Source organism: Aptenodytes forsteri, unplaced genomic scaffold (genome assembly GCF_000699145.1).
Source record: "Aptenodytes forsteri isolate BGI_AS27 unplaced genomic scaffold, ASM69914v1 Scaffold198, whole genome shotgun sequence".
Classification (NCBI taxonomy): Eukaryota; Metazoa; Chordata; class Aves; order Sphenisciformes; family Spheniscidae; genus Aptenodytes; species Aptenodytes forsteri.
In genome coordinates, this window is record NW_008795697.1 from 378,422 (window position 1) to 390,891 (window position 12,470).

The window sequence follows — 12,470 nt, forward strand, 5'->3', positions numbered from 1 at the left end:
GCTATACTATTATCCTCTCAAATCCTACCCCAAAGCTCTCTCCTGCTGCAATGCCCAACAATCCTAGAAACTGCTACCCAGGAGCAGGTCTGTGAGCCCACATCGCATTGCTGACGTTGCAACACCATTTAACATACCACTTATGTTTCCTCCCACACCACTAAAACTGATAGGCTTCACCCCCTAAGATCCTCGTGCCTCATTTGACACAGCACAAGACAGCTCCAACCCCAATGGAAATCCCTTTAGCATCAGAGGACCACTGACATACTTTAGGTGGGCTATTCCTCATCTGAGCTAAAATACTCATGATGACCTGAGGGGGATGCAGAGCTTCCCATCACGTTTTATCCCAGCTGCAGGCTACAGCAGCCACAATCCTGACCACTTCAGGCTGGCTGGCAGAGTCCCTGTCTCGTGACAGCATCTGTCCCAGTGCAATAATGGGGGAACAAACAAACCAGTTACAAAAGTAAGTGAAGTTGCCATAAACTGGCGTGTTTTACTAAGCAGAGTAAAACAAAGAAGTCATCTCAATCACTCTTCATTTAGATAGAGTTTAGGAGTTAGAAAAGCCTTTCAAACATACAAGTGGGAGCTGATCAGAGTTCCCTTTCTTTCCAACTTCAACAGCCTCTGGATTTCATCCATACACTGAAATACACCCCACTGTGCTGAACGGGGCAGCAGATTCACCTCTACTGCTTAATACTAAAGAATCACCAGCCTTTTCACTGTAGGTGATTGTGTTGCTATGCTAGTGTGTTATGATGAACAAGCAGTTGCAAATGTGTGTATTATTTAACGTTGGCAAGTATGTGTTTTATTGCCTTTCTTGCAGTACCGCCTGTGCCTAGACCCACTGTCACTGGGGACTGAAGCAGCGATGCTTGCATCAATGCCAAGTACACAAGTGCCAGCAATAACCGACAAAAAACAGAAATACTTAGTGAGGAAGAAGGGATGAGTGAGAGAACTGGGAAGGTAAAACAGTTATTTTCCAGAAAAACTCAAAAGAAACGCCTACAGCTTGGAGACAACTACTTTCATGCAGGATGTGCGTGCCCAAGGGTGCAGCAGGAGGAAAGGAGGACAGGATGCCCACACGCCTTACTTTGCGTTTTGTTAGAGTGCTACACAAAAGAAGAGCCAGAGACACCGAGCTGTTGAGATTTCTCCCCAGTCGGAAAGCAACAGGCTTTGGAAAGAAGACACCACTTCAGAAAATCTGAGACATTGCTTTAGTGCGTACTCTGAACGTGAGCACAACACATTCAAGAGGACCTCTGCCACCAGTTGGGCTCCCTGCAACGCAACAGCTCAAGGCAGGCTACGGTCAGACAGGCAGGATCACACTCCTGTCTGATCCAGGTCCCTGTAAGACCTAGAAACACCTGGCTCATCAATTTTTAATGACAAAGCATGCCATGCTTCCACTGCAGCACAGCCAGCTGGGGCATCTCTCTCGCACCTGGTCACCATCCTCACTAAAGCAGATGGACAGAGGGAGGGGAGAGGATCATGCAAATCACATAAGCCTTTTTCCCTGCAAGAGATTAGAAATTCGAGCAGAACTTTTACTAAACAGGCTACTTTTATTTGCTCTATAAAAGCTGCTTAAATTTGCTTTCCTGTTACCACAGAGAAAGCCTGATTCCAATCCTAATTAACTCTGTACTATCAATAAGGCTATAACTCTTGGCATACTAATATTACCATTAACCAGATTATCTATTATGTATATTATGGACAGTATTACGCACCATTATGTATAGCAGTTAAGAGGAAACATTTCTCTACAGTAACAGAAGCAGCAACAGTGATTCTGTGTAGATACACAGCTCAGATACCACAGTCAACATACATTTAAAATCCAACTGTGCCGAAAAAGTATAAACATTGTGTCTACAAAAGGTGAAAATTTCTTGTGGGTTACAAAAACCAATGTTTATGCATTATCGTGAAAGCACCGGTATTTTATTTCATCGTGATGATGCATATTTCATGACAACCAAGCACGGACCAATGAGGCATTTTGTAATCAGAATCGAACTCCAACATCTCCACAGTCTTACCGGCATGTTGTACGCCGTGCTGAATTCATGAAAGGGATGCTCACTTGTTTTCAAACTACCCTGCCAGTACCGTATATTGTATGTGTGTACACAGTACATCATGTAAACTGTATGTACTTATGAACCACATTTGGGGTTTCAAAACATATAACTGAAGCAAGTGTGAAGACTTAATACACTTTCCCTTGAACAACTTGATTAGCAAAGACAACAAAAACAAAGTGATAAATAATAAATTCTTTAACTATTAATTGAAACCAAAGAATATTTATTGCTTAAAAAGCAAGTATTTCAAATATGTTTGAAAAAAGGTGAGATGCTTCTAGAAGTACTGTATTCCAAAAGATGTTATGTTTTCCAAGCTTGTATCAGTTCAGGATAAATCTTCCTTGAAAATAAATTACTAAATTATTAGAGAAAGGACCTGGAAGGTTGTTGAAAAATTTATTTTCCTTTTGAGTAAAGATTAATTTCAGAATTATTTATTTCAATGTGTATGAAACAGTAAAATAAAATACTCCCAAGACAATAAAATATTTTAAAGGCTTTAGGCAGTTGAAGTATTCCTAAAGACCACAGGTAGCTTCACGTCAATTTTAAAAAGTCCGCACCACCACCACAGACACGTAACTGAATAAAGATTAAAAGCATGAGCAGGTGGCTGGGAAATTCTTATCTATGACCAGAGTCAAGTGCAATTAGCACTGTGCCAGGCCAGAGAGATTTTGGGAGAATGAGAGCTGATGCAAGTATGAGGTCCAAGCCTGAATTAGAAGAAAAATAGGAAAAGTTTAGCTCTCCTTTTGATTTATTGCCCTCAGAAGTGTGATGCCCAGCGGTGTTCATCCCTCACAGCCCAGACAGAGCATCACCACTGTCCTAACAAACCCGGTTTTCAAAACTCACATTTGCTGCTGCCCGAATTCAGAAAACGAGCCAAGTCTGCAGCACAGGCCAGGCAGCTGGCACAGCAGCCACCTTCATCTGTGCTGTTACTCAGATGTTGCTTAAAGCTTAAGTATTTATTAAGATAAGCTTTTATATGTCTGTTAACTCTAAACACAAGTCTTAGTGCTTTGCTAGGTAGGCTCAGACCTGGCTTAATTTTTCCACTAGTTTTAGCCTCGGTGACTATTTTTGAAGCACAGTATAAAGAGACTTTTTTCCCCTCCCAGGGAAAAAAAACCAAACAACAAATAACCAATGTTCTTACTGAAATACTAGAGCTGCTAAGGAAACATTTTACTGTACTGCCACATTTGCATTATATAGCATCAGCATATCTCCAGTGCAACAAAAGGAAATTAGTTGACTGTAATCAACAGGACTTGTAAATAATTGTCACCTTATTTAGCACATCAAACTGGCTCCAGTTACTCCTGCAGCACCACAGCTTGCTCAAGGACAAAAGACTTGGACAATTCCCTTTTGAATTATTACAGAAGTGATCAGTGGGTTACCTGAGCCAAGGCAGAAGTGAGAAATGACATATGGCTGCCTCATGCTGCCTTACCAGGGATAAACCCTCCTGAGGAGCTGGGTTATCAGTCTGGGCTCAGCACCACGTCCCCACAGCTGAACGTCCTGTTCCTCCAGCCTGAAGTTGAGGAAAAGCAAGCTCCTGTCTGCTAAAAGCATAGGTAAACAGGAATTCCAGTTGCATAAATACTTGTATAAATTAATGTAGTTTATGAGAGACAGAATTTACATAGATCTATTTTTTTTTAAAATTAAATAAATGTGCCAAACAGATTTTGGAAGCATCAATTAAGATGAACAGTCAGAAGGAAGGACGGTTGACAGAAGAGCTGTAAAGCATGTAAGAGATGCAATGCTAGGAGTAATAAATAATGCAGCCCAATGACACTAAGCTGTCTGTCCACATTTTCTAATGATGCGTTTGCATCCTTTTAAGGTTTAACCATATGTGATTAAGAGTTAGGCTAAATATATTCTTGCATATAATGAATGACCACATTTTTTCCCCAATCCTTTCCTTATAAAAAAATACACTTGAGAAAAATCAGCAGTGCTCAGCACTTCCCTCCAGCACCCAGGACTGCAACAGCAGATTACTCCTGTGTTGCTCTCCTCGCTGACCTGCTCTTTTGCAGAAGTCACCTAGCACAGACCCCAGGCTAGTAAGCCCAACCAAGCTTGGCTGACTGCCTACCAAGCCTGTGCCTCTGCCCCATGCTTTCCCATGCTTTGGTTCCCTAGACGTGCTGCAGGCACCGAAACTCACCCTGCATGGAGCAGAAAGGGTTCAGGAGAGCATATTGGGTTGGATTGTGCCACCTCTGTGATCCCGTCACCATATTTCAACTCAACAATGCACGTTCCCACTGCATACAAAGCCATGCGCACACCACCTTCCCAGGCAGGGAAAAGCTAGAAAAAGAACTACTAACATATATATAATATTTTAGTATACTAACAGATACAGATTCTTGGTTCACGGACTACACAAGCATCCATAGACTCCTCCCTTTGCTTGGCAAACAACTGCTCAACTGATCTAGACTGACCCTACTTGACCCTACTCTAAAACTGTCCTACCAAGGCTAGGATTTGACTTTGACACCTAAAGCAAGGAGCAAAGTACACTCGAAGTCTCCCTTAGAGCACCATGGGTGGGAAGCTATGCCAGGAAGCTGTGTATTTTTCATTACAACTCCCCTATCCCAAGCACATCACTACAGCAAGAAGACTGTGAGCATTTTATAGAAGTAACACATCACTGATTTCCATTACAACTAACTTCTAACGACCACCCTCTTAAAGTAAAAAATACTTTGAAGAGAATGAATTAGATGTACTTATTAAGGAAGCCCAAATAACATCTACTTTTCCTAGCAAATAACATTCAAACAGTACGTATAACATGTAGGAGACAGTACTTAGCTTGGGCAGAGAGAATGAACTTCTCAGCACTTTTTGTACACATATTAATTAGAAGACTAATCTTCCAAACTTGCTCCCCCTGTAGTCCATGGATTTTTTTTTTTTTTTTTCACCTGGCTTCCAGAGGTACAGGATTAGGTAATAAAAAGAAAGATTTTTAAAACGCCTTCCATGTAAAATAGAGCCCACGTATGCTTTCAGAAATTGGGGATAGATTTTTTCAGAAAAAGGACTCTCAACCCCAGGCTGCTCACTACAGAGAAGAGCTTCCTCTGTTGCCAAGGCATGCTTGATTACTTCTGAAATCATTAATAATTCAGTTATCATTTCACTTTGAAGAAGGAACAGCGTTTTTGACTTCTTTGACCTTCCAAACTTTTATTCAAGCAGCTTTCATAATGCAGCAGAACTGCAATAATAAACTCATTCGCTGCCTGTAAATAATCCATTTAGCAACAGACATCCAGAAACCTCTCAGGTCCTACAGGTGCAAAGTCTCCGCACTGCTTCAGCATCGAGGTTTAGTAATCATCAGTACATCTGAGCAAGGACAGCTTCCAAAACGACTCCACTGAAGCCATGCATTTGCCTCGGGCAGCAGGTGTGAGTAAACTCAAGTTTTATTCCTAAAAACCTGCTCTGGGATAAGTGACACAACTGGAGTAATGCTCTTTGAGACCACTGGAAAAACTTTTAAGTTTGGGAAAAAAAAGGTAAGAATAAGGGAAAAAGCTTAATTGCTGCTCAGAGATTTACAGAGCTTTCAAAAACAACAATAAAGTATAATTGACATAAATATTAGTTAACTGATTTGGGTCAGTGCATATACAGCATTTTATATGTGGAATAGGATTGTGGAGAAAGCCTGCTCCTTGGCTGCATGAACTGTTTTTTTTTTTTCCCTCAGGTATACTGCTAAAATAAATTTAGGTTTCAACTGTACTATGCTGATGTAGTAGAGGGGATTTTTGCTTTTAACATGGAGCGACAAACCAAAATCCAGCTGTTTAGCTAAATACATTCACCGAAGCCAAGTGATTCTGCATAGCAGCACACCCTGCAATATTTAGACCACAAACAGTACTGCAAAAAGTTTTCCTTTCCTAAATGCATTACGACAGCCATGTCAAACAGGAAAACAACATCTAAATGCATTCTAATTTAAGCAGAGTAACGAAAAAGTACAGTATATTTACACTTTTAACTCTCTCCTGTTTTTGAAGTCTCTATTTCCCATAGAGTATTTCCAAAGATAGGAAGAACAACAGAAGTACTTCAAAATGTACTAGCCAACACAACAGTATTTGCTTTTATTTCCCCAAGAGACTACTTGAAGATTTTTAACTAAATGTTTGCTATAGCAAGTACACACTACATGAGTACAAAGAGAGATATAACTTGCATTTCTTTTGTTTGAATATTCTGCGTATTCACTGCACACAAAAAAAGTTGGGAAGGACTCTTAACAGCTATCTTGGTTTATCCTCATCATTGAGGAAAAACTAGATATACCCTGAAAGGAAAATTTAGTGGCTACCCAATTTTTTACGTTAAGAGAGAATGGCATATATGCAAAAAAAACCCCAAACCTGACAGATGAAACAAAACTACTATTAGAAGGGAGCAGAAGTCAGAAAGCTGCAGCTTTAGAGAAGTTTCATATTTGTTAAAAAGTACCCTCCTTCCAAACTTTGAAAGCTAAGTGAAATAATAAAATGTTTGAAGATGGTGAAGGATTCTGTCACAAATACTGCTTTTACTCTATAAATCCAAACAGAAAACACAGAAGTTGCACTTAGCAATGAAGGTTCAAACCTCACCTGAAAACTCCTACATTTACGATCCCCCCAGCACTTTGTTTCGACTGTACAGCAATTAAAACACTACCTTTCCGCTCCGATCGTTTCTTCCTCCTCCGTTTACAGCGCCGCCGGACCGCGCTGAAGAGCGTCCCCATGCCGAGAGCCACGGCCAGAAGAGATGCCATGCACTACAGTCCACCACTGCCAGCCCGGCTCACCAGCCTGCTGCACCCCCTCACTCCCTCCTAACGAGGCAGCAATGTATTCCCAAAAGGAGGGTTACCCCTGTGTTGCCTTGCGCTCTCTTCACCTAGCCGAGGCCCGTTCCTTGAACTGCAGGATGTGCCGCACAGTCCAATGAACAAAGATGAACAAATGCTGCAGCTCGTCCCTACCCACCGCAAGAGGCACATGTGACAATTAACCCTTTGGTAAGTGAAAGGGGCAAGGAAGGACAGTTTTCTTAAAAGGACAATATCGACGACATGCTCACTACCGGGTGTGGAAAGGCAAATTTATTTTTATTTTGTTACTAAAAAAGGCGGGCAACTCTTTGGCATGGCTTCAGCCTTATACATATCTCAGAAACAAGGAGAGACATAACCAAGGAAACGTTTATACATCCTAGTGCATGAAACCAAGATGCCTTCAGCATCCTTTATAATTGCTTATGTTCTTAGTTATGTATTTCATACATTGCCTAGAAATGCACAAAATATATTTGTGAATAGCCGGAATACACAAATATGCAAATCTCAAGGAGCAATGTTTTAGTGGCACAGTTTCCATACAAGGGTTTGTATGCTGGGTCATACTGAGAGCCTTCCCAATGTCAATGTTGACTGTAGCATTTTCCAGCCTTTTTCTAAACAAAAAGGCAACATGTGACATTATGGGATACTGTGATATTATCCTGTTTCCCCAGTTTGAGCAACCAACTGAACACATGTTCATCCTGTGGATCAGCAGCACAGACTGGGGGTTGTAGCTATCCTTTAATCCAGTCTGTAGATTAAACCTCACAGGACAGAAAACATCTTCCAGCAGGGCATGTTTGCAGGTGCAAGCTCCCCAGGCTTTTTTAGTGTGTTACTAGAGTGAGGAGACTTCTCTGACAAGTCACCTCCATCTGCTCTCAGTCCTTCATTTCTCAGTGTATCAGGCCTTGGCCCTTTGGAAGACAGCACATGATCAAATCTGGATACACTCTGGTAGATGACTTACATGGACCATCATATTTTGCAACTAGCCAGCCTGGCATTTTTGGAAAAACATTGCCACTGGCATCTTAAATTAGCAGTATTTCACTAACCAAAACCAACACAACTCAGGCTCATCACTGGGATTGGGTTGAGCTGTTAACAAGGAGCCCTACCTCTCCACCTCCTGCTCCCTCTGCTGGCACTTGTTTTCCAGATCCTAAGTAACAGCTTTTTCATCTCCAGTTTGTGATGGGAAGCTTCTGAGACTGAGTGAACTTGTTCACTGAAATTATTTCTGCAGGAAGCCTAAGTGCTAAGGGCTGCAAACTTCCCCGCTTACTTCAGAAGAGCTGAAGTTCTACTTCAGCATCTATGTTAATGGACACTACTTCACTGAGGATGAAGAAATATCAACAGGACCATTCCTGCTCAGTTTACACAATTTAAGAAGAACTTGCCATGGTGGAACAAGCCACTAATGCCATGGTCAGGCTACCACATGTTCACCACCATCAAGCAGCCCAGACGGAAATGAGTCCCATCGTCATCAAAGACCAACTCCCCAAACCAGTCTTCCTTGGGACAATAAGGGTGTGATCTTCCTTTGCAACAGGTATAAGGTCAGGTGTTTTCTTACACTTCCAGCATCTCTCCTTTCTTTACTAAATACTGCCCGCTTAGGCTTACAGACCAGAGGCATGCTCTGGATTAACATAGCAACATTTCCCCCCTCGTGGAAACAAGAAATAGCCTCGTTTAAAAGTGACAATAGTCTGACATCATGCCCTGCAATGCTACATCCCAATGGATCTACACAGTCAGTCACAGCAAGATGAAGGGGGACATGAAGGAAACCCCAGTGAAGCCTACAGCTCCAGTGTTAGCACGGGCACTAGCTGCGCGTGGGCAGAGTGCTTTCCCATCTGACCAGACCTAATTTAAGACTGAAGTTAGCAGTTCTGTGCCTCACTAACAGTTTCAGGCCAAGTTTGACATTTAAATCCACATTAAGCTGTGCATGACTGGGAAAGGACAAGGAGGGTGAGGTATCTGCATCTACACAGCCTTGAAGGAAAAGCACCATTGATACACAGAGAGAAAAAGGGAAAAACACTCCTTAGGGGAACAGGAATTCATTTTGTTCCTTTGAGCAAACAGCATACTTTTTACAAAGTAAAAAAGCAGCCTGTGAAACCACTGAGCTCTTTACCATAATTATTCCAGCTGTTGAAACTTTCACTACCATGTTCTCACCACAGGTGAGAAAGATGTACATAACAACATGTATTTCTCCTTCCCTTTCAGGGAAGAGTTGCTGCATGAGGTTCAAAAGCGATTTTGCCTTCAGCAATTAATTTATCTGCCCTAACCTGCCAGAGATTTGGTTCACAGGACTTGGTGTAAAGACTGAAAAAAGACTCCTCCGGCTCACGCCTGTAGCTCTCCTCTACAAAGCAACTCCTACTCTACTGACCACTGCTCCCCAAAGCAAAGTGCCTCTGGGGTATGAGAATCAGGAAGAAGGTCTGAGATAATTTTAGCTTGAAGAATGACAGCTTTCAATAGAGAAAAAAGTCTCTGAAATCTGACTACTGACTAAGGAACATACACAATGCACTTGAGAGAGAAACTTAGTGACCCACTGCATGCATTTGCAGTTAGCACATTAACAACAGTTTTAGGAAATTAAAAATATGCAATATGTAATATGCATGAGTTTCAATATTCAGTATCTGAAAATACATTGCAAAGTCTGCGTGATTAGAACAGAGCAGGTTAAAAGCTGAATGCAAGGAGGCAAATGCAACACACCAGAACAAAAACGTGGCATTCAGTTTTAATGTGTACCTTGGAAGCAGTAAATCCCATAACATCTTGTATTTCACAGATTCAACGCCCACAGAGGCATCAAGGAGAAACCAGACTGCTTCTCTCCAAAGAAAAAGCAATTCCCAGGAGGAATTCGGTTAGCTACCTACACATCTTGAATACTTCCATCTCACCTGCATTACTGAATTACGAACGCAGACACACTAAAGAACTAAGGTGTCCTCCATCAAAACCCCAGAGGTAAACTAACCCAAGTCAGACCAGAGGCTACACAGCAAGACTGATGGAAAAGTTCAGTAGCTTCTCAAGTCTCTCCTCTAACACCTAGATCACTGGAACAAAGCCAGCCTAGGTTTCTGTGGATTTATGGCTTGTGATAGACATTTTGTGGCTAAGTATTTGAGAGTTCCACCTGGAGACCCTGTAGCTGTGGCATCAACAGTCCCTTCCCGTCTAGGTTCCCTAGCACCAGGAGGCTCGAGGCCATGCTGCAGCCCTTCTGCCAGACACAGCACTTAGCAAGTGTCTCCTTCACCCGGCACTCCACAAAACTCATAGGAATAATCTATCATATCTTTAGGTACCCACCAGACTCACTTCAAATCAGGTAAGTTGGAAAGCTGCTGGGGAAAGGAGAAAGAGGACAAAAACAGTTTGATCACAGAACAAAAAAGAAACTCACTACTTTTTTTTTTTTTTAAATATATTGCATGAAAATCTCTGTATACCAAAAACATCCTTGCAAATCTCATTTACTTACAGATTTGGCCACTATTATCAGCTTACTTTATACACTCTTTGAAGAAATAGTCACACACCGTATTTTGTACGCACTCTTAGTGATTTTTTTTCCCCCACATGCAATTCATGTACTTTTCAAGCACAAGGATGGCATTACAGGCTAACAGCAAGTTTTCCTTCAAGTTTTGTGTACTGCAGCAAGAATGAATATAAATTAGCAGCAACCACTAGAATTTGTATAGGCTAATTACAGCCTGAGCATTTGCTCAGCACAGCAAATCTCAAAACACACGCCTGCTGGCTGCACACCAGGAACCCCAAGAGCTCTGATACCATATGCCTCAGCTTGCAGTTCAACTCCTCAGGTGATTAAATCTGCTCCAACAGCACCATCTACTGTTACACTACATAAATAATTGATTTTACACCTATTGCTCCCTTGACCAAGGAAGTCTAGAACCCAGCTCCAAATTAGAAATAACTTATGATGTTTGCAGATTTATTCTACAGTAAACTATTTTGGAACATATATTTATTATGAAGTTTTGTATCCTTTGTATCCTTCTTACTGGCTTACTTTGAGGACTGAACATCTGATTTTTAACCTATGTTATTACTGAAGGACTCCTCAAATACCCATGACTGTCAGAAATGTATTTAAGATGTGCATCCAAGGAAAAAGTGGTAACCATTCAGAGAAGAAAACTGAGCAGCCTAGATCTCCCAGTAACATCAGTATTTTCATCATCATTTAAAAGGTAATAGATGCAGCTACCCAGTGGTGCTAAGGAAAATAATAGCTAATTGAAAGAAAAATCTAAAATAGTTTTAAAGGAGGTTAAAAAAGTTTCAAAGATTTTGAAGTTATTTTATAAAAAGAAAAAAAGTGTCATGCAGGTATGGTGATGTTTGGCATTAGGAGACAGACTTATAAATTGGACATACTTCCTCCTTTCCCACCACAATCAGTTATCAAGCTCAGCTCAAACACTCAAACTCTCACGTCCCACATGCCAGCTTTGCATATTTATTTTATTAATATGGATTAGATACAAACTTTGAAGTTATTTTATAAAAAGAAAAAAAGTGTCATGCAGGTATGGTGATGTTTGGCATTAGGAGACAGACTTATAAATTGGACATACTTCCTCCTTTCCCACCACAATCAGTTATCAAGCTCAGCTCAAACACTCAAACTCTCACGTCCCACATGCCAGCTTTGCATATTTATTTTATTAATATGGATTAGATACAAACTTGCAGTCAGAAGGGTAAGTAATTTTTTGTAACATACATCAACTTGATACAGTTCAATATTTCTTTTCAATATTTTCTCTATTTTCAAACTGTACTGATGCAATATCTTTGAAGGGGTTTAGTGTACAAACATAAATAAAAGTTATATATAAATAAATACAGTTTTAAATAACTATTTAAATACATTAAGATGAATTCTCTCCTCCAAGTTATGATTTGAATGCATCAATCAGAAAACAAAGAACCTCACTAGATATTTGCAAATGTGGTCTGCTTACCTTTTTAACTATTAGAGACACATGCTGATTCTGCAACCTGCAAAAAGAGGAAACACAGTTAGTATTTTTTTCTTTTACAAATTTAAGTGCATTACAAATGGCAATTCCTGACCTTAAAAGGGACAAATTTCTGATTCTGTAAGAATAAATAGTCAATACTGCATATGCATAGTCACAGAGCCAACTCCCTTGTAACCCCAGCAAAGGGAGGGGGAGAAACAATTCTGGACATTCCTGGTTGGGGGGAGGAGGGGGGGGAAATAAAGACTGAAGCTGCTTAGTACTTGGGGCCAGCAGAAAAATCCCAGAGGCATAAGCAGCTACTTAGCAGAACACAATTGGCAATCTCTGCACCTTCTAGCAGAAAGGGTCAGCAAAAAA

The 12,470-nt window shown here is 40.9% G+C and overlaps 1 protein-coding gene across 1 annotated transcript in view; it reads right to left on the minus strand.

Moving 5' to 3' along the window:
• The window catches only part of ADARB1 (adenosine deaminase, RNA specific B1), a 61,272-nt gene extending 49,105 nt beyond the window's left edge, over nt 1-12,167 (minus strand). The window contains exon 1 of the mRNA XM_009283134.2: nt 12,090-12,167. The gene's annotated coding sequence lies outside the window, so the exon portion shown is untranslated. The remainder of the gene's footprint in view (nt 1-12,089) is intronic.
• Between the last annotated feature and the right edge of the window lie 303 nt (nt 12,168-12,470).